The following is a 26741-nucleotide window of genomic DNA, read 5'->3' on the forward strand; positions in this document are numbered from 1 at the left end:
GCTCCTTCATTGGGTAGCTGTGAAGCAGGATCAAAGACATTACATTTTATAGCAAAAGATCAACGTGTCATGCAACTGATAGGATATATTGAACAAACCTAGATTGCTGTGATTGTGTGCATTTGAGTTTGTGCGTGAGTGTATGTGTAAGTGTGTGTGCATGCTTTGTAAAGTGAAAGTGTGGTGGAGTATAAGTCTGTGAGAGTGTTGGTGCATGTGTGTAAGAGACAGGTATGAATGCAAGGCTTTACGTTTTACTAAAACAAGAAAGGGCAGGACGTGTACAGTTAATTGTAGGAGCCTGGGTCATGTTGTAAAAGAGAGAGACAGAGTCATAGAGATATACAGCATGGAAACAAACCCTTCGGTCCAACCTATCCACGCCGACCAGCTATCCCAACCCAATCTAGTCCCACCTGCCAGCACCCGGCCCGTATCTCTCCAAACCAGAGACAAGGGGAGGAGGGGTTTAAGTATGTAGTTCTTTGAAAGTTGTATCACTGGTAGACGGTGGTTTAGAGTACTGGGAACAGTTCGGGTGGCCCTGTAATACAAAGAAGACTATTAGAGAGGGTACGGTAAAGATTTACTAGGACATTGCCAGGACTGGAAGGTTTGAGTTATAAGAAGAGGCTGGGACATCTTTCACTGAGCACAAGGAGGTTGAGGGGTGACCTCATCGAGATTTATAAAATCATGTGGAGTGGAGGTTCGGTGAATAGCAAAGGGCTCTTCCTTCATGTAGGGGAGCTCAAAACTAGGGGGCGTATTCTTTCAAGGTGAGAGGAGAGAGATTTAAAAGGAACTGGAGGGGCACTGATTTGACAGAGGGTGGTTTGTGTGTGGAATGAACTTGCTGAGGAAGTGGTAGATGCAGGTACAGTTACAACATTTAAACGACATTCAGATAGGTACATGAATAGAAACGTTTAGATGAATGTGGGACTGGTTTAGTTTGGGAATCCTGGCCGGCACGGACGAGTTGGACCGAAGGGTCTGTTTCTGTGCTGTATACCTCTATGAACTGGAGGTGATCTTATTGAAACCAATAGAATTCTGAAAAGGGCTTGATAAGATAGATGCCGATAAAATGCTCCTTTTTTAGGGGAGTCAATAGAATCCCAACAATGTGGAAGCAGGCCATTCGGCCTAACTATTCTACACTGGCCCTCTGAAGAGTGTCCCACCCATATCCATCCCCTCACTCTGTTTTTCCCCTTCCCCCACCTCACCCCAGCTCCAAAATTCCAGCTCAGCACTGTCCCCATGACTTGTCTTACCTGCCTATCTTCCTTTCCACCTATCCACTCCACCCTCCTCTCTGACCTATCACCTTCATCCCCACCCCCATTCACCCATCGTACTCTATGCTACTTTCTCCCCACCCCCACCCTCCTCTCAATTGTCTCTCCACCCTGCAGGCATTCTGCCTCTATTCCTGATGAAGGGCTTTTGCCTGAAATGCCCATTTTCCTGCTCCTCGGATGCTGCCTGCACTGCTGTACTTTTGCAGCACCACTCTAATCAAGAATCTGGTTTCCAGCATCTGCAGTCCTTGTTTTTACCCTGTATTTCTCATGGCTAATCCCCCCTAACCTGCACAGCCCAGGGCACTATGGGTAATTTAGCATTACCAATCCAAAACAACCTGCCCATCCCGGGGCACTATGGGTAATTTAGCATGGCCAATCCGCCATAACCTACACCTTAATCTGTAAATTACATTAGTCCGCAAGGGTGAAAAGTACAAGGATGAAAAAAAATCAGTGACGGTAAAAAGCACAAGTACAAGGTTAGTGATGGTGTCTGCCCCGGGCCGCGCGGCGCCATTTTCCTAACGGCCGCCCTCCCGCCCCTTCCCCGCTCGAGCGACCTCTCCTCCCAACCGCCTTCGCCCCCGCGTGACGTCTGCACGGAGGGATGGGCGGGGCCGGGAGAGCCTCACCGTCACCAAGCAACAGCGTCACCAATAGACCAACAATCGAAACTGGACACTAATGTCACAAAACCTGAAACGATACATGTGTCTGAATGTGTGCCACATTGTAACAAAAGTGAATGAATTAACTGCACATACTGAAGTGAATAATTATTGTCTGAGATTCCTCACAGAGACATGGCTTCAGGATGGCAAGGATTGGATCCTGAATATTGAGGGGGGAGTCAGATGGGAAGCGAGGTAAAGGCAGAGGGTTAGCACTGCTCATCAAAGCACTGAGCACACGGTAGTCTGGTGTCAGCTCGGGTTTCAGGGCCTGATTTCTCTGTCCTCTGATCTCCCTGTTCCCACTGAATAAGATGTCGGTCTGTCCTCAGCTTTGCTGGACTTCTGCAGAAGCTTTCACGCCTCTTTTACAGCTTCCAGAACAAGAAAACATTCAGTCAATCGAAAGCCAACCCGAATCTCAGCCTATCACCCATCCAGACACAGAGTGTAGTCAGAGCAGGGAATCAAACAAGATAAATGAAACAAAATCAGAAATAAATAAATGCTTAATGTTTGTTCATTAGGAAATAAACCAGAAATATGGCTGTCCCAGATTCTGAGAGTGCCCTACTTGAGGAATTCTCTCTCCCTTCGATGTTAGTATTAGTACTGTTGGGGCAAAGTAACTCGTGTGTCAAATCGTTTAAAGCAAAGTAGTCAGGAGAGGAGATCTTGAGCAATTAACTAGCTTTATTCGTTGCCATGGGGAGTCAAATAAAGTCTGACGTATACTAATGTAAAACAGAATGTTACAAGTTTGATGGTAAATCACAAGCACAACCTCCATTAATTATGCAACTGAGGGACAGTTGTAAGTTTCACTTACGTTGTCCAGACCTACGTTTCTTAATGTCTACAAATCTGAATGTTATCTTATACTGCAGGTTCAGCTAGGCTCGAATTACCGATGAGGGACAGAGAGAACCAATCCATCATCCTATGAAGCAGCACAGTCTAATGGCCCGAGGAGCAGAGACAGCCCGCAGCTGCAAGGTCAGGCTGTCAAAACAGAATTCCTTAGCCAGGGCTCAGACAGCATTATGTTAACAGGCTACATTTTACTGCAAACATTGCTTCGTGACAAAATGGCTTCCACGTAGTTTTGTGTCAGGGGTAGCTAGGTTTTCTGTTTTTATTTTTAAAATACAGCTGATTCCCACAAGTAACTGCAACAGGTGCAAGTACATCACATGCAATATTCCTCATTGCAGCTTCACGCCGGTTTTGCACATTAAATGCAATATTCCTCATTGCAGCTTCACGCCGGTTTTGCATCCTCTGTTCTTCCTGCGCCTTGGCTCCAGCACATTCAGCTTCCTTCCCTCATTCCCACCCCCCGCCCTGATGGCCAAGCTGACCCGCAAAAGTTCGGTTTGCCCCTCCGTTCTTTCCCCTGTCTTTTGTGGGTTTTGAAAACTTTCCCAACCCTCTGATTGTAGGAGTTGAATTTATGTTGTAGCTGCACCAGACATTGGTTAGGCCACTTTTGGAATATTGTGTGCAGTTCTGGTCTCTCTACTAGAGGAAGGATGTTGTGAAACTTGAAAGTGTTCGGAAAAGATTGACAAGGATGTTGTCAGGGTTTGAGCTGAACAGGCTGGGGCTGTTTTCTCTCGAGTGCCAGAGGCTGAGGGGTGACCCTACAAACTTTTATAAAATAAGGAGGAGCATGGATAGGGTAAATAGACAAGATCTTTTCCCTGGATGGGTCATAGCTTCAGGGTGAGGGTGAGATTTAAAATGAACCTAAGGGGCAACTCCTATATTCAGAGAATGGTGTGTGTAAGGAATGAGCTGCCAGAGGAAGTAGTGGTGGCTAGTACAATTACAGCATTTAAAAGGTACCTAGCTGGTGTAATGGAAAATGAACATTTATTGTGAAATCTATAAATGCATAGGGAAACAAAGAAGTAAGGGCCTGACTTTGCAGACAGGCAGAAAAAAAATGTAAAGTTAAACTGATCTAACAGCAGACTTACAAGGCCAGTAACCTACCATATCAACAGTCAAGGAATGAGAAAAACAGTTCCATACATGAAAAAGACCTCAAATGTTCCAGGCTCCTGGCCTTGAGCTGTTGATAAGGAGAAGTGAATTCAGCCAGGACTGACACAGTTAAGGCGAGTGTTGTAGAGCAAAGAGACCTTGGACTGCAGGTTCATAGTTCCTTGAAATTGGAGTCACAGGTAGGCAGGATAGTGAAGAAGGCGTTTGGTATGCTGGCCTTTATTGGTCAGAGCAGAGGGTACAGGAGTTGAGAGGTTAAGTTGTGGATGTGCAGGGCATTGGTCAGGCCACTTTTGGAATACTGTGTTCAGTTCTGGTCTCCCTGCTGTAGGCAACATGGGTGATACTTTGAAAGATTGACAAGGCTGTTGCCAGATTTTGAGGGTTTGAGCTACATGGAGAGGCTGAATAGGCTGGGAATATTTACCCTGGGGCATCAGAGGCTGCATGGTGATCTTATAGATATTTGTGAGGGGCATGGATAGGGTGAGTACTTAAAGTCTTTTCCCCAGGGTAGGGGAGTCTGTGGCACAGCAAGGAACCATAATGACCTCCTCAGGAGACAGACACGTGCTGCAACTGACAGGGTACCCTTCGTTGTTCAGTACTTCCCAGGGGCTGAAAAATTACGCCATGTTCTTCATGACCTGCAACACCTTATCAATGAGGATGAGCACCTCACCAGGACCTTCCCCACACCTCCGCTACTTGCCTTTAAACAACCGCTAAACCTCAAACAGATCATTGCTCTCAGGACAACTCAATACAACCCTGTCACGGTGGACGCTGCAAGACGTGTCACATTGTGGACATAGATACCACTATTATGCGTGGGAACACCTCCCACCTTGTACATGGCAGGTACTCATGTGACTCAGCCAACGTTGTCTATCTTATACTTTGTGGGCAAGGATGCCCGGAGGCATGGTACATTAGGGAAACCGAGCAAAGGCTACGACAACGGATGAATGGGCACCGCACAACAATCAACAGACAGGAGGGTTCCCTCCCATTTGGGGAACACTTCAGTGGTCCAGGACATTCAGCCTCGGACCTTCGGGTGACCATCGTCCAAGGTGGACTTCGGGACAGGCAGCAGAGAAAAGTGGCCGAGCAGAGGCTGATAGCTAAGTTCGGTACCCATAGGGAGGGCCTCAACCGGGACCTTGGGTTCATGTCACATTACAAGTGATCACCATTGCACCACACACACACATAGATATTCCTACACAAACACACATGGACACAGGTACACACAGATGTGCACACAGGCACTCACACACTCACACATGCACCCCCCCACACACTTAAGACACTGTGCACTCACTTCACACTCACAACTCCCAACCCAGATAGACACACACACACACAGACAAAGACCCACATGCACACATATACTTTGTGTGCTGAATTTGTACTTGCAGAGTTACATTGCACTTTGCTCAAAAACTGCATCCATTGCTGTAGAACTCTGAGCTCAAAAACTGTACGAATTTATGTAAAACTCTGTTATATAATTTTTTAGATTAGAATCAATCTAAACATCAGGTCATAGACAGAGAACACAGGGGGCTAACTCCTTCAACATATTGTCTAGCTATCACCATTGTTAACAGCTAACCCGAGAATGCAACTTTAAAAAAAGGGTTTTGTGATTTACACATGAAAGAAGTGAAACTATCACTGTATTCTGACAGATGAAAGGCTTAACAGACAATCAATTTTTCATGTATAATTTCAGTTACATCACACTGCAAATTATTGCTAGAAATTCTGTGTTACGATCGAGCCCTCTATAATCACCTGATGGAGCGTCGCTCCGAAAGCTAGTGTGCTTCCAATTAAACCAATTGGACGATAACCTGGTGTTGTGTGATTTTTAATTTTGTACACCCCAGTCCAACACCAGCATCTCTAAATCAAGGCAATCGGAGTTTTTTCAAAACCCGAAAAGTAACGAAGTTTAACGACCAGAACCCGAAAATAAACGAAGGCAATCGGAGTTTCTTTAAACCGAAAAGTAACGATGTTTAAATGACGCGACCGCAAAATAAACGAAGCTACAACCCGAAGAATAACGAAGTTCAAATGAAACGAACCCGAAAATAAACGAAGTTCAGGCAATCGGAGTTTTTTTTAAACCGAAAAGTAACGAAGTTAACACAACCCAAACCGAAAATAAATGAATTTTAAGCGATCGAATTTTTTTCTATTAAAAGGATAACACCAGAAAATAACCAATCTCTGGAGATTGATTTTGTTTTACTTCTGAAAGCAACGAAGCTCGGGAGAAAGAACTTTTTTAAAAAAAACAAAATTTAACAAAGCTTGGGAATTCAGATTCCAACCCTCCCCTCAGAGTTCAGCAATTTTCAAAGAAGATTCTGTGTTCTGTGATGAAGTTGTGCAATTGCATTTGAAAATTGCACATTATTTATATGTTTTTAAAGAAATAGTAGTCTTAATTACGAGAAAGACGAATCCCATATAATAAGGTGACACGATATTAATCCAATGATATTTTCTTTAAGAAGGATATCTAATTTACATAAATTGTCATGCCATGTATTAGTTCAAGGTTAGTTCAAATGGTCAATTAATGTGTGAGTATTCATCTTATGAAAATTCTATTGTCCTCTTATCTTTGAACTGCAAGTTAATTCTGTGAATCAGCAGTACGGTTCACAGGCCATTTTGTAGTATTCTTTTAAATCGAGAAGCCATTTTGTTGAAATAAAAATCGACATATTTTGTTGCCTAAATTCCAACTTTAGATCCTCACACCCACCTCCCAATTCAATCTATCACGACCAGACTAGGCAGCAGTTTCTTCCTCCAAGCCATCAGGCTCCTTAACACGATATGATTTGACTCTTTTCCATCTGAATATTTTTGCACATTTTTGAATTTCTGATCAAAAAATGTCCATTATTTATCATTCTTTTATTATGCTGTAACTTGAGTGTTTTGCACTCTGGTCCCTCAAAGTAGAGATGACAGAAACATTGGGAGCGTCCACAAAATTAATCCCGGGAATTGACATGTTTGCTAATGATGCAAGGTTGAGTCGCTTTGTTGAGCATTCGTTCGAGTTTGGAAGAATGAGAGGAGATCTTAATGAATAAATATCAGAATTTGAGTGGGCATGAAAGGTTAGTTGCCAAAAAGGTAGTGTTCATTCGTGGGAGAATCTCAGACCAGAAGGAATAGCCTCTAATCTTAAGTGTTTGCATATTTATTATGGAGATGAGGTGGACATCTTCTCTCAGAGGGTAATGAATGACAGGGCTATGGAAGTTCAATCACTAAGTATAATCAAGGCAAATGTTGGGCAGAATTTTAATCAACAGGGGAATCAATAATAAGGCATGAATGTGGATTTTCGGATTATAATATTAATCATTATGGTAATAAATGGTGGAGCAGATTCGATGGGGTGAATGGATAATTTTGGCCGAAGTGCTTATAAACATCCTGTGGGACCTTGACAGGGGAGATATGGATAAAATGCTTCAACTTATGTATGATATTCAGACTTAGGGTTCCACAGGATATGTCAGTCAACATTTTTCAGCATTTTCAGGAGAATGGGAATGAAGGTGATAATAGCTACAGCAGAGTAAGAATGGAGGGAGACTGTAGCATTAAGATTCACATTTTTGAGGGAGGGAGAGAAGAAAGAATGTTCCACAGAAACCAGAATTGTCTGTTTTGAATTTCTATACTGTTGAGACAGCAATGTCTTCTGTAATCTCCTTTTACAGGATACGAGAAAGGGAGGATTTACAGACAGAAATCTCAAGACAAGATCTGATAGAGACAATCAATTCATTGACATCGGCCTTTGAATCTAGTAGAATTTTTTTATTTCTCTCCTGTCCTGTCTGCTTCACAAGGTTTCAAACATCAGTGAGACTGAGGTATGCATACCTGAGTGACAGTGTTCCAAAGAATTGACTGTGGAAAGAGCTTTAAGCGGGTACACAGCCTGAAATAGCAACACCCCATTCGCAGCAGCAATAGATGGAACACGTTCCATACATGTGTGGTCTTTCAACTGATTGTCAAAGCTGGAGAGACACAAGGATTCCCACATCATGGAGAAATCGTGGGAGCAAAGCAGTATCTTCGCCCTTTCCATTCCTCATCCTGGGAGGGAGAGGGAGAGGGAGAGGGAGGAAACGCTATTCACTTGTAGCAACTGAAGTGAATCGAGGGAGGGAGTGGACTCTGCAAAGGTGTCAGATGCTCTCTGTCCTTCTTAACGGTATATTAATTTTTCCCCTCAGTTTGACACGTTTATTTAAGTACAATTTGCTTCTTTCCTCATGTTCAGATTTAAAAGGGTAGTTACTCATGGGATGGAGCAGAATCTAAGGGATTGGCACGTTGCTATAAAATGTAGACATATGTTGCTCCATATGGTGTATATCTGATATTATTCACTTTTATAAAAGCTTTGTGGCTATTATTTTTCACATTCTAATCTAGCACTGAAGTTATATTCTGTATTTCTTGTCATCTTTTTTATTAAATAGGACAGCAGAAAGTCATTCAGCAACTTTACTGGTTTGTTTTTCTCAAGTAGCCTTGACATTTCATTTTCATTGTCCTTGATTCAGCTCCATTTCCAGCGCCTTTGTAGGCAGCTTGTTCCAGGTTATTGTCACCGAAATGAAGATTTCCTCCATACACACTTAAGGCTATCTGGCTGCATGAGGGTTTTCGGGTTTCTGTGTCCTGAATAATATGTGATCAGGCATCTGACAAACTATAGGAATTGTCACCTATGTTATGTTCATTTAACAGTACTGACTGTGATCACGTATTTTGTGAATTTATTTTTGCAGAAACACATGTAGAAAGAAATCTGAAAGCAAATGATACATCAACTTCTGACAGAGCATCTTGATTCATTGGGATTTGAATATCAGCAACCATTCCAATTGAGAAGAAATGTTTGCGTTTGTCTGCTTGAGAGATTTTGGACACTTTGGCAGGAAGAATACGGAGACACCCGAGTGAGGGAGTTCAGTGCACTGATTGTGAAAATTGCTTGAAACCAGTTACTCAGTTTGGGGAATCAAAGTTTCATCCCTCACGGTGGAAAGAGACTGTGTACCCATTCTGTTGGTAATTTCAAACCCAGAGCGACACAAGGAAAACTCTCCCCATGGGGAAACTGTGGAAATGTGGGGACTGTGGGAAAGGGTACCCTTCCCCGTCAGTGCTGGAGACTCATTGAAGCATTCACACAGGGACGAGGCCATTCTCCTGCTCTGTGTGTGGGAAGGGATTCAGTTGGTTGTGCAACCAGCTGATGCACTGGCATGTTCACACCGGGGAGAAGCCATTCACTTGCTCCAAGTACAGGAATACATTCGTCAATTCTCCTGGCCTGCTGAAACATCCTTGGGTCCGCAATGGGGAGAGGCCGTTCACCTACTGTCACTGCAGGAAGGGGTTCATGAGTTCATCCACCCTGCAGACATACCAGTTGGTCCACACTGGGATAGGCTGTTCTCCTGCCCTGACTGCAGGAAGGGATTTGGTTGGGTGAACAACTTCCGGAGGCACTAATGAGTTCATGTGCCATCACTGGGAGCGAAGGAGCAATGGCCAAGTGATATTATCAACTGGATTACCCACTCAACTCTGGGAACTCCCGGGTTTGAATCCTGCCACGGCAGATTGGAATTTGGTCAGAAATCTGGAGTTCAGAATCTAATGATGAAACCATTTTCAGGGGGAAAACGTCCTCATCTGATTCACTCATGGTTTTTTTTAGGGAAGGAAACTGCTGTTGTGGGAAAGGATTCACTCAGTCGTCCCAGATGCATCCTTTACCCGGTCTGGCCTACACATGACTCCAGAGTCTCTGCAATATGGTTGACTTTAAACCCCTGTCCCCACCCCTGCCCCCGGAAAATGAGTGGGGAGAAATTTACTTGGATCTAGTATATGGGTTGAAATTGCTGAGTGAGACATTACTTCCTCCGGGTTAAGACTGTATCAAGGATTCAGTTACAAAGGGACACCTCAGTGCTTACCAATAGTAAAGCAACTGGGGTGGCAGGGGAGGTCAGGGATGTGTGTGTGCTTTGAGCTTCAGCTGTTGAAGAAAAGGAAAGCTACTTTTTGTAATTTTTTTGCTGGGGAGATCATGAAGCTGTAACAAAGTTGGGTCGCAATAAAGATTACCTAAATTCGGACTCAGACATTGAAAGATTTAAAATCCAACAGGCTTCTGTTTTAAAGCTGCTCACTCAGCTTCCAGCACTAAGGTGCCAAAGTCGTGTATCAGAAGGAGCAGTGAATCAGTAGCAAGTATCGTTAGAAACTGTTAAGATTTTCATTTCTGCAGGCACTGCATCGTTTCATCAGCATTGTAATGTTTACTGGCAGCAGCAGGAAGTGTTGTGGCTGTGTTCATGAGAAACAACGTTAAAAATCACATAACACCAGGATATAGTCCAACAGGTTTATTTGGGAGCACGAGCTTTCGGAGCACTGCTCCTTCATCAGGTAGCTGTGGAGCAGGATCATAAGACACAGAATTTATAGCAAAAGATCAGTGTCATGCAACTGAAATGATATATTGAACAAACCAAGATTGCAGTTAAGTCTTTCATCTTTTAGAATGGGTTGCAGGTTTCAGTTCATTAATATGCAAATCCTAGAACTTCTTTTAAGTCATATCCTCGAGATAACTTAAGGTAGATAGGATAGTGAAGAAGGCGTTTGGTATGCTTTCCTTTATTGGTCAGAGTATTGAGTACAGGAGTTGGGAGGTCATGTTGCAGCTGTTCAGGACATTGGAATATTGTTGGAGCATTGCAAGCAATTCTGGTCTCCTTCCTATCGGAAAGATTACAGATTACATTACAGTGTGTAAACAGGCCTTTCGGTCCAACAAGTCCACACCGACCCGCCGAAGTGCAACCCACCCATACCTCTAACCGAACACTATGGGTAATTTAGCATGGCCAATTCACCTGACCTGCACATCTTTGCACTGTGGGAGGAAATCGGAGCACCCGGAGGAAACCCACGCAGACACGGGGAGAACGTGTAAACTCCACACAGTCAGTCGCCTGAGGCGGGAATTGAACCCGGGTCTCTGGCGCTGTGAGGCAGCAGTGCTAACCACTGTGCCACCGTGCCACCCATAAGATGTTGTGAAACTTTAAAGGGTTCAGAAAAGATTTACAAGGATGTTGCCAGGGTTAGAGGATTTGAGCTATAGGGAGAGGCTGAACAGGCTGGGGCTGTTTTCCCTGGAGCGTCGGAGGCTGAGGGTGACCTTATAGAGGTTTACAAAATTATGAGGGGCATGGATAGGATAAATAGACAAAGTATTTTCCCTGGGGTCGCGGAGTCCAGAACTAGAGGGCATTCCTTTTGGGTGAGAGGGAAAGATATAAAAGAGACCTAAGGGGCAACTTTTTCACGCAGAGGGTGGTACGTGTATGGAATGAACTGCCAGAGGATGTTGTGGAGGCTGGTACAATTGTAACATTTAAGAGGCATTTGGATGGGTATATGAATAGGAAGGGTTTGGAAGGATATGGGCTGGGTGCTGGCAGGTGGGATTAGATTGGGTTGGGATGTCTGGTCGGTATAGACGGATTGGACCGAAGGGTCTGTTTCCATGCTGTACATCTCTAAGACTCTATGACTCTATTTTATAAAAAGAAGTGACAGCTCAGACAATGCATGGAAGGTGTGAGGTTCAAGTCTGTCAGTATCTCAATCTTGAGTCAGACTGGTTCTATTTCCAAAGTAGGAATTTATAAAATATTACATGCATTGACTGCCTGCAGATTGTGCACTTTTTGAGCAAAATACAATGTATTTGCATATATAATTTCGCAAATTCACCCTATTGACTTATGTGCATGTGTGTGTGTGTGTGTGAGAGAGAGAGAGAGAGAGAGAGAGAGAGAGAGAGACTGTTTTGTATAGTGGAGTCACATGTAGTGTGACATCAACCCAAAGTCCATTTGAAGCCATCCTCATGGCTATTGATACCCAAGTTTGGAATCCAAGTTGAACTTAGCCTCTGCTCGGCCACCAGAAATGATTAAGCAGTTACACAACACACGTTGGAGAGTGTAAGGTGGGACTTGCCTTTTGATTTGCAGAAGGTGGGAGGTTCTGGATGCTGTGATCCAGGGCAAACACATACTGGTGGACATTCGGCTCAGAGAGATGGAGCTGAAAGCGAGGGTGCAGACCTTTGATGAAAAAGATAACCAGACATTTTATTCCAGGAGTTGGTCATTCCTCTCCGGACAGACCCTTCTGATTGAGTCAGTGGACAGGGTCAGGAGGTATGAGCGTGGATCAGGCAGGTAAAGGGGATCGGAGAGAGGGCTGCAAGGAAGTGGAGGAGCAAACTGGCTGGGTACTGGGAGTATGAACAACATTGGGGAGGTGGTGGTAAGGGACAGAATAGTGATAGGGATTGTCTCTGGTCTCCGCAGTTGGTAGCAGGAGGCCAGATGACATCGGTGTCTATCTGGTGCCAGGATTCGGGAACCAATGTGCTCAGGGCTGAAGATGTAGGAAAGGGAGGTTACAGCAGGTGTGGTCCACAAATGTCAGGAGAGAGCCTCTGCTGAGGGTGCGTGAAAAGTTAGAAGCTAACTCTGGATGGCACAGTGGCTCAGTGGTTAGTACCGCTGCCTCACAGTGCCAGGGGTCCATGTTTGATTCCATCCTTGGGCAACTGTCTGTGTGGACTTTGGCACGTCCTCCTCCTTGTGTCTGTGTGGGTTACCTGTGAGTGCTCTAGTTTCCTCCCACAGTCCAAAGATCTGCAGTTTAGGGTAGATTGGCCATGCTTAAGTGTACAGATTAGAGTGGGTTAGCCATGAGGAACTGTAGGGCTGTAGGGTCAGCAGATGGGTGTGGATGGGATGCTGTTTGGAAGTTCCGTGTGAATTCGATGGGCCGAATGGCCTGTTAGAATTATGATTCTACTGCTTTCGCCACGTATATATTGAGAAATGATTGACCCAAGTCTGATGTGGGAGGAGTGGGTTCCAGTTCGTGAGATATCAACACCGGTCCTGGGGAAGGTGGGATTTGGGCAGTCTCTCCCCCCCATCCTCTGCCCCCCGTCCAATCTCTCACCACCCACTGTCCCCCGTCCATTCTCTCTACACCTCGACCCTTCTGCCCTGCATTCTCTTCCTCCCCACCTCTGCCCACCAGTCTTTCACTTTCCCTCACCATCGGTCTCCACAATCTTCTCCATTCCCATCACCCTCTGATCACCCCAGTGTTCTCATCCCCCCACTCTTTGTCCCCCGGTCAATTATCTCTCTCACCCCCTGACACTCTGCCCCTCCGTCCATTCTCTCTCCTCTTCCAGCCACTCCCTGTCCTTGTGGATGCCTCAAACCCTCTTTAATCGCTGTATCAAACCCTTCTAGGAAGAGTGAAAGAGAATGGATGTTGATGACTCTACCTGGTCGACACAGCTGCACGAGAAATGACTGATCTTTAAAATTGAGAATAGCTAAAATGATATATTCAGAAATATCATGAAAGCATGTTCAACTTTATCAAAAAGCTGCAGACATCTTTCTGAAACTTGCATTCAAATATGGCCAGTTAGTCCACAGTTGAGGACAGGGTGTAATTTGTGGATGGCCTATTCCTAGTCTTGTGAAATTGATTCTGACTATGCAGAAATAGAACCATAGAGTTGTACAGTATGGAAACAAACCCGTCGGTCCATGCTGACCAGGTATCCTAAATTAATCTAGGCCCATATACCCATCCAAATGTCTTTTAAATTTTGTAATTGTACTAGCCTCCACCACTTCTTCTGGCAACTAATTCAATACATGCAACACCCTTTGCGTGAAAAATTTGCCCCTTAGGTCCTTTTTATATCTTTCCCCTCTCACCCAAAATTTTCGTTCTGGACTCTCCCACCCAGCGAAAAGACCTTGTATATTTAACATAGCAATGCCCCTCATGATTTTATAAATCTCCATAAGGTTTTATAAACCCTCAGCATCCAACGCTGTATGAAAAACAGTCCCTGCAGCTGAACCCCTCCAACCATCGCAACTTATTTATAAATCGTTTTTGAACCCTTCTAAGTTTCACAACATCATTGCTACTCATGATTAATAGGCTGTGAACAATCTATCTTGTTCAGGGCATAAGAGGGGGAATTAACTTTCAAACTGTTTTTTTCTGACTGTGAGGTCCCTTTTAAATATTTTCCCTGTAAATGGAAATCTATGCCCTCTCGCTTGGGATTCCCCTACCCTGGGGAAAAGACATTGAAAAGTTGAGGAGTCACACAAAATGCAAACGCAATAAAATGTCGAGCTACAGGTAAAAAAAAATTGGCTTCACCTTTTTTTTAAACTCCTGTTGCCATTTGACATTCGGGTACAAAATCTTGTCAGCAACACCAGCATCGCCACAGACCACACTGCGCATACTCCTCGGTGTCAGTAGTTATTGCGCATGTTCAGCGGTGTTAACAAGAACTGCGCATGCTTCACGCTGTCCACAATTACGGACCGCGACCTTCTTTTGATGGACCAATGGGGAGCTCGGGATGAGCGGAAGGAGCCTGGTTCTTTTGTCAATCAGAGCCCCGCTATTGTCTGAATACGGAAGTTTGATCATGAGCTTCTGAAGTTGCTACTGCTGTTGTTCCTCTCTGAATAAAGATTGAGCTTTACGCCAGACTGCAACTTCCTTCCTCTGTCCGACATCTGAGAGTACGGCACTTTATTTTCTCACTCCCTTTTCCATTTGTTTTCATTCTGGGGTTCAATTTTTGTTTTGCAGTAATTGAAAGGAAAGGGAGTGAATCCCGGCGAGGGGAGAGACTCTGGAAAAGTTAGTCCAAGATTGTGTCTCAGTTTGCAAACACATGGCAAATGTAGTAGCACAATGTGAAGTTATCGCATTTGCTGTTTTACAAAAAAGCAGAAAGGAGACGCATTCCTTAAATAGTGATATATTGGGATGTGAAGAAAGTGAGGACTGCATATGCTGGAGTCGAAAAGTGTAGGGCTGGAAAAGCACAGCAGTTTCAGGCAGCATCTGAGAAGCAGGGGATTCGACATTTCAGGCACGAGCCCTTCATCAGGAATGATGTGTTGCTATACAAACAGGCCTCAGCGTCCTTCTATATCAGCAAGCAATGAGCAAGGCAAGTGGTACATTAGCAAGAGGAATTGAGTTCAGAGGTGGCGATGTCTTCCTGCAGTTTGGGGGGGTGTCATTGAATATATTCAAGGCTGAGTTCATTTGAATTTTCGACAACAAGGAAGTGGATGGTTCTCGGGGGAGGCAAGAAAATGGGTTTAAGACCAGTATAGAACAGTTAGACAGTCAGTCAGTGCAGAAACAGACTGTTCTGACCATCTAGTCCATGCTGACTATGTTCTCAAACTCAACTAGTTGCACCTGCCAGTGTTTGGCCCATATCCCTCTGAACCATTCCTACTCATTTGCTGATCCAAATGCTTTTTCACCCTTTTAACTGGACTACATCCACCACTTGAACTGAATTGAATTTATTTATTGTCACATGTACTGAGGCACAGTGAAAAGCATTGTCTTGTGATCAAAAAGGCAGATCACATAGTTAAGTGGCATAGTAAATAATAGGTAAACAGTGGCAAAAACAAAAACACAGGTTCAGGCAAGTCCTGAGAGTTTGAGAGTCCATTCAGTATTCTAACAATAGGGTAGAAACTGTTAGAAAATTGGCTGGTGGGTGTGTTCAGGCTTCTGTACCTTCTTCCCGATGGTAGAGATTGTAGACAAACATTACCAGAGTGGGATGGATCTTTAAGAATGCTGGCGGCTTCCCTTGACAGCAAGCCTGGTAGATGGATTCTATAGATGGGAGGTTGGCCTTTGTGATTGTCCGGGCTGAGTTCACCACTCTCTGAAACTGTCTCCAATCTTGAATGGTACAGTTGCCATACCAGGTAGTGATACATCCAAGACAGCTTGTTGTGGATGACCACTCCCAGGAGCTTAACACTCTCCTCTCATTCCACCTCTGTGCTGTTAATGTGTATGGGGACATGAGTAACATCCCGCCAAAAGTCAATAACGAGTTTCGTGGTTTTGGCCTGTGGGTCAGGAAACTGAGGATCGAGTTGCAGAGAGTGGGGCTTCGTCCAAGATCACGAAGTTTAGTAATCAGTCTCGAGGGGATAATAGTGTTGAAGACTGAACTGTAGTCAAGTAGGATTCTTAAGTACCTGTTCTTGGTGTCAAGATGTTCTAGGGAGGAGGAAAGGGCAAATGATATGGCATCTGACATGGATCCCAATTTGCTGATAGGCAAATTCAAAGCAATTCATGACCACCGAAGTTAGGGTAACTGGGCGGTAGTCATTGAGACATGCTGCATGAGTCTTCTGAGGCACAGGGATGATGTTGGCCCTCTTGAAACAGACAGGGACAATGGCCTGCTGCAGGAAGAGGTTGAAGATGTGTGAGATGACCTCTGCCAGTTGATCTGCACATGCTCTGAGTGCACGGCCTGGTCCTCCGTCTGATCCCATCACTTTCCTTGGATTCACACGAAGGAAAACTGATCTGACCTCTGGACTTTGTCTGGACATTCATTCCACACACAAACCACTCTTAAAAAAGGGTGCTTCTGATGTCTTTTTAAAATCTTTCTCCACTCACCTTAAAAATTTGCTCCCTAATCTTGAAGCTCACATCTGAGCGAAAGGACATCTCTATCCTTCGTGATTTTATAATCCTCTGGAAGGTCATCTCTCAATATCCTAAGCTCCGGTGAAAAAGATTCCCAGTTTATCCATCTAGCTGTAGGTAGATTAATATCCAGTCATGATCTGTTGAATGCTGGTGCAGGCTTGAAAGACCAAATGGCCTACTCCTGCTCCCAAGTTTCTCTCACTGTGTGCAGAACAGCAAGAGCCTATAGGACACAGGAGCAGAAATTAGGCCAATCAGTCCACTGGGTCTGCTCCACCATTCAATCATGGCTGATAAGTTTCTCAACCCCATTCTCCAGCTTTCTCCCCTTTATTACAGACTCCCTAATAGTCAGAGGGAAATTGAGAAACAAATTTTGTAAGGAGATTTCAGTTATCTGTAATAAAAATGGGGTGGTTATGGTCAGGGATTTTAACTTTCGAAACATAGATTGGGACTGCCGTAGTGTTAAGGGTTTCGATGAAGAGGAATTTAAATGTGTACAAGAAAATTTTCTGATTCAGTAAGTGGATGTTCTGACTAGTGAAGGTGCAAAACGTGACCTGCTCTTGGGAAATAAGGCAGGGCAAGTGACTCAGCTGTCAGTGGAGGAGCACTTTGGGGCCAGTGACCATAATTCTATGAGCTATAAAAGAGTGATGATAAAGTAGAGACCAGCTCTAAATTGGAGGATGGCTAACTTGGTATTAGGCAAGATCTTCCAAAAGCTAACTGGGAGCAGATGTTCGCAGGTAAAGGGATGGCGAGAAAATGGGAAACCTTCAAAAATAAGAAACTGAGAGTCCAGAGACAGTATATTCCTGTGAGGTTGAAAGGGGAAAAACTAGGTAAAAACAAGGACTGCAGATGCTGGAAACCAGATTCTAGATTAGATGAAGGGCTTTTGCCCAAAACATCAATTTTCTTGCTCCTCGGATGCTGCCTGAACTGTGTTTTTCCAGCACCACTCTAATCTAGAACCTAGGGTGAAAGGGGAGGCTGGTAGGTGTAGTGAATGCTGAATGACGAGAGGAATTGAGCTTTTGGTTCAGAAAAAGAAGGAAGCATATGACAAGTATAGACAGGAGAGACCGAGTGAATCCTGACAGTACAAAGGCAGTTGGAGTATACTTAAGAGTAAACTCAGGAGGGCAAAAAGGGACCATGAGATAGCTTTGACAAGTAGAGTTAAGGAGAATCCAAAGGGTTTGTATAAATACATTAAGGAGAAAAGGGTAACTAGGGAGAGAACATGGCCCCTCAAAGATCAGCAAGACAGCCTATGTGTGGAACTGCAGGAATTGGGGGAGATAATAAATAAGTATTTTGCATCAGTGTTTACTGTAGAGAAGGACAGAGAAGAAATAGAATGTGTGAAAACAGATGATGATATCTCGAAAAATGTAAAAATGTCTGTACTACAAAGGAGGTGGTGCTGCATATCTTGAAATGCATGCAAGTGGATAAATCCCCAGAACCTGATCAGTTGTACCCTAGAACTCTGTGAGAAGCTAGAGAAGTGATTGTTGGGTCCCTTGCTGAGGTATTTGTACCATTGATAGTCACACGTGAGGTGATGAAAGACTGGAGGTTGTCTAACGTGGTACCAGTATTTAAGAAAGATTGCAAGGAAAAGCCATAGAACTATCAACCAATGAGCCTGACATTGCCGGTGGGCAACTTGTTGGAGGTAATCCTGAGGGACAGGATTTACATGTATTTGGAAAGGCAAGGACTAATTCGGGATAGTCAGCATGGCTTTGTGCGTGAGAAATCATGTCTCACGAACTTGATTGAATTTTTTTAAGAAGTAACAAGGGATTGACAAGGGCAGAGCAGTAGACATGATCTCCATGGACTTCAGAAAGGCATTCAACAAGGTTCCTCATGAGAGATTGGTTAGCAAGGTTAGCTTTCGAGAAATACAGGGAGAACTAGCCATTTGGATACAGATCTGGATTGAAGGTAGAAGACAGAGGGTGGTGGTGAAGGGTTGATTTTCAGACTGGAGGCCTGTGACCAGTGTCTGTGACCACAAGGATTGGTGCTGGTTCCATTACTTTTCGTCATTTATATGAATGATTTGGATGTGAGCATAAGAGGTATAGTTAGTAAGTTTGCAGATGACACCAAAATTGGAGGTGTAGTGGACAGCAAATAAGGTTACCTCCGATCACAACGGGATCTTGATCCGATGGGCCAATGGGCTAAGGAATGGCAGATGGAGTTTAATTTAGATAAATGTGTGGTACTACATTTTGGAAAAGCCAATCAGGTAAGGTCCAAGGGAGTGTTGCTGATCAAAGAGACCTTGGAGTGCAGGTTCATAGCTCCTTGACAGTAGAGTCGCAGGTAGATAGAACAGTGAGGAAGGCATTTGGGTAGTAAAGTTGAGAGGTAACGTTGCAGCTGTGTAGGACACTGGTTCGGCCACTTTCGGAATATTGTGTGCAATTCTGGTCTCCTTCCTATCAGGAAGATGCTGTGAAACTTGAAAGGGTTCAGAAAAGATTTACAAGGATGTTGCCGTGTTTGAAGGATTTTAGCTGGAGAGGCAGAATAGACTCGGGCTGTTTTCGAGAGCATTAGAGACTTTTGTGGCGCGGGGGGGGGGGGCGCGGTGATCTTCCACATGTTTATTCTATCCATAATCCTCATTATTTTATAAACAGACAAGGTCTTTTCCCTGGGTTGTGGAGTCAGAACTAGAGGGCATCGGTTTAGAGTGAGAGGGGAAAGATTTTAAAAGGGACCTCAGGGACAAGTGTTTCATGTAGAGGGTGGTGCATGTATGGGATGAATGTCAGAGTAAGTGATGGAGGATGGTACAATTACTGCATTTAAAAGGCATCTGGATGGGTATATGAATAGGAAGGGTTTAGAGCGATAGTGGCCAAGTCCTGGCAAATGGGACAAGATTAGGTTAGGATAACTGGTCGGCATGGACGAGTTGGACTAAAGGGTCTGTTTTCATTCTGTACACCTCTACGATGTTACTTCAGGACTCTGAAATTGTTCATGAAAACCACCTCAGTAATCTGCTCAGTTTTAAGACTACAATATACAGGAGCAGAATAAGGCCATTTGCCCCACTGAGTCTGCTCCACCAGTCGATCATGGCCGATATGTTTCTCAATCCCATTCTGTTGCCTTCTCCTCGTAACCCTTGATCCCCTTACTTATCAAAGACCTATCTATCCCTGTCTTAAATGCCCTCTGCAGCGTTGAGATCCACAGATTCACCATCCTCTGCCTGAAGGAATTCCTCCTCATCTCAGTTCTGAAGAGCATTCCTTCACCCTGAGCCTGTGTCCTCTGGTCCTCGTTTCTCCTACTGGTGGAAACATCTTCCCCACATCCACTGTATCCAGTCAGAGTCACACAGCACGGAAACAGATCCTTCGGTCGAACCAGTCCATGTCGACCATAATCCCAAACTAAACTAGTCCCACCTACATGTGCTTGGCCCAATATCCCTCTGAACATTTCTTATTCATGTACTATTCCAAATGTCATTTAAATGTTGTGACTGTAAGCGCATCTACCACTTCCTCTGGAAATTCATTCCACACATGAAGCACTCTGTGTGAAAATGTTGCCCCTTATTTTGTTTTTAAATCTTTCTGTTCTCACCTTAAAAATATGTCTGCTAGTCTTGAAATCCCTCATTCCAGGGAAATGACTCCTGACATTGATCTTCTCTGTATCCAGCAAGATTTTATAAATCTCTAAGAAGACCTGAAATGTTAGCTTCCTCTCTCTATGTGGACGCTGCCTGACCAGCTGTGATCTCCAGCATTTGTTGTTTTCAGGACGGATTCCAGCATCTGTCGCAATGCACTCCTAAATGTTGGCTACCTCTTTCCAGATCCTTCGAGACTCGACCTTACTCAACAATCCACTGTGCGGTACAGTCAATAAAGCTCCACGTTGCATCTCTTTCAGCACACATGGGCAGCACATGGCTCAGTGGTTAGCACTGCTGCCTCACAGCACCAGGGACAAGGATTTGACTCCAGCTTTAGGTGACTGACTGTGTGGAGTTTGCACATTGTTCACCCCGTAGCTGTATGAGTTTCATCCAGGTGCTCCGGTTTCCTCCCACAGTCCAAAGATGTGCAGGTTAGGGTGAATTGGCCATGCTAAATTGCCCCATAGTATTCGGGGATGTGTGCGTTAGGTATATTAGTCGGAGGTAAATGGAGAGAGTGATAGGAGTAGGGAAATGGGTGTGGGTGGGTTACTCTTCGGAGTGTTGTTATGTACTTGTTGGGCCAAATGGCCTCATTCTGCACTGTAGGGATTCTATGTGGCAACCCCCCAGCTTTTTGCATTTCCATAGGGGAAGTGAGGACAGGCCGGAAGTTCAGTGAGTGTGAAGCGAAAATTAAATGTAGTGCTTTGCTTGAGCTCAAGCTGAGTGACTTGGTGGCGGGACTGGAAAAGGAAGGTACGGTGTCTGAGTGGTTAGTGCTGCTGCCTCACGGTACCAGGGCCCCAGGTACAATTCCAGCCTCGGGACCGTTGTCTGTGTGGATATTGCACATTCTCCAACTGGTGTTTGTGGCGGATTTCTTCCAGTGCACCTGTTTCTTCTCACTATCCAAAGAAGTGCAGGTTTGGGTGAATTAGCCATGTTAAATTGTCCATAGTGTCCAGGATGTGTAGGTTAGATGCATTAATCAGGTGTAAATGTAGAGCAATCGGAGTAGGGTAATGGTGCTTTCAATTTCATGGAATTACAAAAGAAAAGAATGTTCCGCATAAAGTAGAATTGCTTGTTCTGAATTTCTACCCTGACTGACAGTGATGACTTTCATAATCTTTTTTTCAAGTGCATTTGAAGATCTGAAGACTGAAGTTTCAAATTCAACAGACGAAGGGCTTATGCCCGAAACGGGAACTCTCCTACTCCTTGGATGCTGCCTGACCTGCTGTGTATTTCCAGCACCACACATTTTGACTGACTCTCCAGCGTCTGCAGTCCTCATTTTCACGTCAATGACAGACAGTCAATCAATCCATTGGGACTCTAAAGATCTTTGATTTTGATTCTATGAGAAGGAGCAAAACTCTTTGGTTTCTGTTTCAGTAAGCTTTCAGCATCAGTGGAGCTGGATGAGAGACGCAACTGTGGCAGCGCATTAAGTGTGCAGTCTGTAACAATTATACAGCCTGGAAAGAGGAATTCACGGCAGGGAGGGGTTGTGCATGCATTTGTGTGCAGCTGAAGCTTTGGCCGTGGAGAAACCAGAGGAATCTCGCCCCATGGAGAAACCGTGGCAGTGTGGTGACTGCAGGAAAGGCTTCAGTGTCCCATCTGCCCTGGAAATTCATCAGCGCAGTCACACCAGGGAGAGGCCGTTTTCCTGCCCAGAGTGTGGGAAGGGATTTATCCGCTCTTCCCACCTGCTGGACCACCGCCGGGTCCACACTGGGGAGAGACCATTCACCTGCCCTGAGTGCGGGAACAGCTTCACCCACTCCTCCCACTTGCTGGCGCACCAGCGTGTCCACACCGGGGAGAGGCCCTTCCCCTGCTCTGATTGTGGGAAGGCCTTCGGCAAATCCTCTGACTTACTGAAGCACCAGCGGGTCCACACGGGGGAGAGGCCATTCAGTTGCCCCGAGTGCGGGAAGGCCTTTAGCGATTCCTCTGCCCTGCTGAGGCACCAGTGGGTCCACACAGGCAAGAAGCCGTTCCCCTGCCCTGAATGTGGGAAGGACTTCAGCAGTTCCTCCTCCCTGCTGACACACCAGCGGGTCCACACTGGGGAGAGGCCATTTGCCTGCCCTGAGTGTGGGAAGGACTTTACCCAGCCCTCCCAACTGCTAACCCACCGGCGAGTCCACACCGGGGAGAAGCCATTCTCCTGCTCAGTGTGCGGGAAGGGCTTTGCGGTCTCCTCCAACCTCGTGACCCACCAGCGGGTCCACACGGGGGAGAGGCCCTTCAGCTGTCCCGAGTGCGGGAAGGCTTTCAGCAATTCCTCCCACCTGCTGAGGCACCAGCGGGTCCACACCGGGGAGAAGCCGTTCTCCTGCCCAGAGTGTGAGAAACGCTTTAACCGCTCTTCCCACCTACTGACCCACCAGCGGGTCCACACGGGAGTGTAGCCGTTCTATTGCCCTGAGTGCAGGAAGGGCTTCAGCAATTCTTCTGCTCTGCTGACCCACCGGCGGGTCCACACAGGGGAGAGGCCATTCAGCTGCCCTGAGTGCGGCAAGAGGTTCACATTTTCCAGCAACTTGTGAAGACACCAGCGGGGACACCAGTGCTCCCAACAATCGGATACCGCCAGTGACGCTACTGTGGACTAAACCTTGTGCCCCACTCTGACAATGGGTGCAGTGGGAACATTGTTGGGCTTTTAAAACAATTTTCTGGACTGCACACCGCCTCGCACCCCCAAGTGCAATCCTAAAGTGGCTCGGGGTGACATAGTGGCTCAGTGCTTAGCACAGCTGCCTCATAGAGCCATGGACCCGGGTTTGATTCTACTGTTTGATTCTCCCGTGTCTGCATGGGTTTCCTCCGGGTGTTCCAGTTTTGCTCCCACTATACAAAGATGTACAAGTTAGGGTGAGTTAGCCTAGCTCAATTGTCCATAGTGTTCAGGGATGTGTAATGTGGTGCATTAGTCAGGGGTAAATGGAGACTGGTCAAGAGTGTGGTGCTGGAAAATCACAGCAGGTCTGGCAGCATCTGAGGCGCAGGAGCATCGACGTTTTGGGCATAAGTCCTTCCTCAGCAATGATGCCTGAAACATTGATTCTCCTGCTCTTCGGACGCTGCTTAATCTGCTGTGCTTTTCCAGCACCAGACTCTCGACTGTGATCTTCAGCATCTGCAGTCCTCACTTTCTCCAAGTAAACGCAGCAACCCAGGTAGCGTTAGGAGGTGAAGTTAGCATTTCGGGTATTAACCCTCCTTCAGGACTGAAGAAGGGTTCTTCCCAAAACATTGACTTCTGTATCAGAAACAATTTACCAGGATGTTGCCGGGGGTCGGAGGGTTTGAGCTGCAGGGAGAGGCTATTTGGCTGGGTGAGAGATTTAAAAGGGACGTAAGGGGTAATGTTTTCATGCAGAGGGTAGTGCGTGTATGGAATGAGTTTCCAGAGAAAGTGGAGGCTGGTACAATTATACCACTTAGAAGGCATCTGGTTTCGGACATGAACAGGAAGGGTTAAGACGGATATGGGCCAAGTACTGACAAATGGGACAAAATTAATTTAGGATGTCTTGTCAGCATCGATGAGTTGGACCAAAGGGTCTGTTTCCATGCTGTATATCTCTATGTCTACCGATCCTGATGTAAATTTTAAAATGGAGTCCAAGTAACTTTGAATAGTTCAGTCTTGTTGAACTCACCTCTTGAAAGGTTTCAAATGAATCCCTCCAAGTGATACTGTTTAAAAATGCCGTGTTGGACAAAATATCCCATTAAGTTCGACACAAACCCACAGCTGAAGGCATCAGAAGTCACACAACACCAGCTTACAGACCAACAGGTTTATTTGAAATTACAAGCTTTAGGAGCATTGCTCCTTCTTCAATGCTGCTGCTTCATCACTTCACCGACAAAGGAGCAGTGCTCCGAAATCTCGTGAGTTCAAATAAACCTGTTGGACTCTAACCTGGTGCCGTGTGACTTCTGACCTTGTCCAGCCCAATCCAACACCAGCACTTCCAAATCAGAGTTGACTAATGAGATCGGATTTTATTCAGTGCGATTAAGTGAGGTGCTCATCTGAAAACTCAAAACTGTTGGAGCGACAAAGAGACACGAGTCAGTGTTACAGCACGGAGACAGGCCCATCGGCCCAAACTGGTTCATGCTGACCAAAACATCCATCAACAGTAACCCCATTTCCCTGCACTTGGCCACTATCCTTCTAAACCTCTCCTCTCCATGTATTTGACCAAATGCCTTTTAATTGTTGTTAATGTATCTCCCTCAACCACTTCCACTGGCAGCTCATTCCATACACAAACCACTCTCTAAAATTTTTGCCCCACATATTTTTTCAATCTCTCCCCTCTCACCGTACAAATGTGTCCCCAGTCTTGTAATTCCCCCATCCTAGGTAAGAGGCAACAATCCTTAACCCTATCTATAACCCTCACGGTTTTATAAACTTCGCCTCTCATCCTCCTCTGCTCCAGCGGGAAAAACATCCCAGCCTTAATTCCAATTTGTTAATAATGGTGCATTGATAATTTCAGCTGTGTGTGTGTCAAGGATCTCATTTCTAAGCCAATGCAGTGCCTCTTAAGTTTACCTGACCTTAAAACAAATGGTACTCCATTCATTTAAAATGTCTATGGTTTCTGTGCAAAGTCAGTCCTCATTGGAAAACAGCCAATAGTGTCTTAAATCCCATAGGCTGCTTCTGACCAGGTGTGTATGCTCTGTTTGGAGATGTAGGAGTAAAACTTCACAATAAAATATTAATACAGCCTTTATTCATGACTCATTATTAAACACACTTTCTCCATTTACAGCTGTAATTGAGAGGCTTCTCTGAATTTAGTCGACGTGTTTGTAACAAGTTGTGAAACATGAAAGGACTCTGAAAAGATTTACAAAGATACTGCCAGGGTTGGAGCTGTTGCAAGAGGCTGAAATAGACTGGGGCTATTTTCCCTGGAGGGTCAGAGGCTGAGGGGTGACCTTACAGACTGTTTCGCTACAGACTGTTTCGCTGTAGAGTGTTTCAGAAAAAAAAATCTCAAACCTTTTTCCAATTGTTGCCTTTGCCAATATCTGTTGGCCATTAGTGAAGTCCCTTAGCCCAGTTAAATTGGACCCTCTGCCTTTTACAACCCCTCTTGGGGAAAAAAAATCAAGACGACATAATCTTCTTAAAGGAGTAACATCATCACAACAGAGAGCACACAAACAGAAACATTTCTATCACAAGGTTGACAGTTAACAGGCCAAGATAATGACTTTTCAATTTAGCCAATCAATTCAAGTCAGGTCCTTTGGCTACCAATACCTACTAAATTTAAATCTGATAGGATTGGTCCTCTGTTGTCAAAACCATTGTAAAAACTCAATATGGCATCAAGGGTATAAAAGAAGGGGACAGTTGAACAGAGCCCCAGAGCTAACTCCCTATTGCTAGAGCTAAGAGTCCTCAGCACTAGCGCGAGACATCAGCTCTGACAGTCATCTGTGAATGAGACAGCATCATTTACAAGAAAACCAGAAGAGCAGGAATTCCTGACAAAAGATTCAATAGAATGATGCTTAGAATATTCTGGAAGACGTAACCAGGCTGTAATCTGAGAGACTAAATTCTATTTCTTGTGGTATTAGTGGGTCTTGTATTTATTGGAACAGCATATGACAAAAATCCTGTTTTATGCCAGAATCGTCAGTAGTTCGAAGGGATTTATTCGGTTTGTTAATAGTTTAGTTCAGTTGTTTACCATTCAAGTTGGATATGTAAATTGCTTTTTGTTGATTTTAAAGTGTCAGGGATTTATTTTTGTTTTTAAGACTAGAGCAGATGACACCACTTTTCACACTAATTTTGTATAGATTATAGGGCAACGCACTCCTCTTTTGGTGTTTTGTTTTGAGATCTCAGAGAGGGGAGGAGGTTCAGCATTCGCTGTAACAGCATTGACGTGCCGTCCTGCTGAATGCAAAGGAGTCATTGTTAATCCCAACCTCCCATTCTGGTTGTGGGTGAATCGCTTTAATTTGAATACTGACTCAGAAACTGCACAGACAACCAACTGTTGAACCATGATTTACACTTTATTGTAGGTATCAACCCTTCACGTAAGCAAGTTCACCCTCACCACCATCACCCCCCCCCCCCCCCCCCCCAACACACACACACACCCCAAATCTTGGTTATCACCCAAATGATGGCAGAATTTAACATTGTTTCTACCAACAGTTCCCAACTCTGGAAGTTGATGCAGTGTTGTTCTTCCAAGCACTACAGCTGAAACGTTCTGGAGTTGAATTCTGGTGGAGTTCTGTAACTTTCAGATTTCT

At 44.9% G+C, this 26741-nt stretch overlaps 1 long non-coding RNA gene and 1 pseudogene across 1 annotated transcript; both read left to right on the top strand.

Moving 5' to 3' along the window:
* The window catches only part of LOC140460434 (uncharacterized), a 38950-nt pseudogene extending 13771 nt beyond the window's left edge, over nt 1-25179 (top strand).
* On the top strand, nt 1672-8507 carry LOC140460441 (uncharacterized). The gene is made up of 3 exons (XR_011954094.1): nt 1672-1792; nt 2872-2980; nt 7759-8507. It is a non-coding gene; the product is annotated as an uncharacterized lncRNA (long non-coding RNA).
* Nucleotides 25180-26741: the final 1562 nt, after the last annotated feature.

This window comes from Chiloscyllium punctatum, chromosome 36 (assembly GCF_047496795.1).
Source record: "Chiloscyllium punctatum isolate Juve2018m chromosome 36, sChiPun1.3, whole genome shotgun sequence".
Taxonomy (NCBI): domain Eukaryota; kingdom Metazoa; phylum Chordata; class Chondrichthyes; order Orectolobiformes; family Hemiscylliidae; genus Chiloscyllium; species Chiloscyllium punctatum.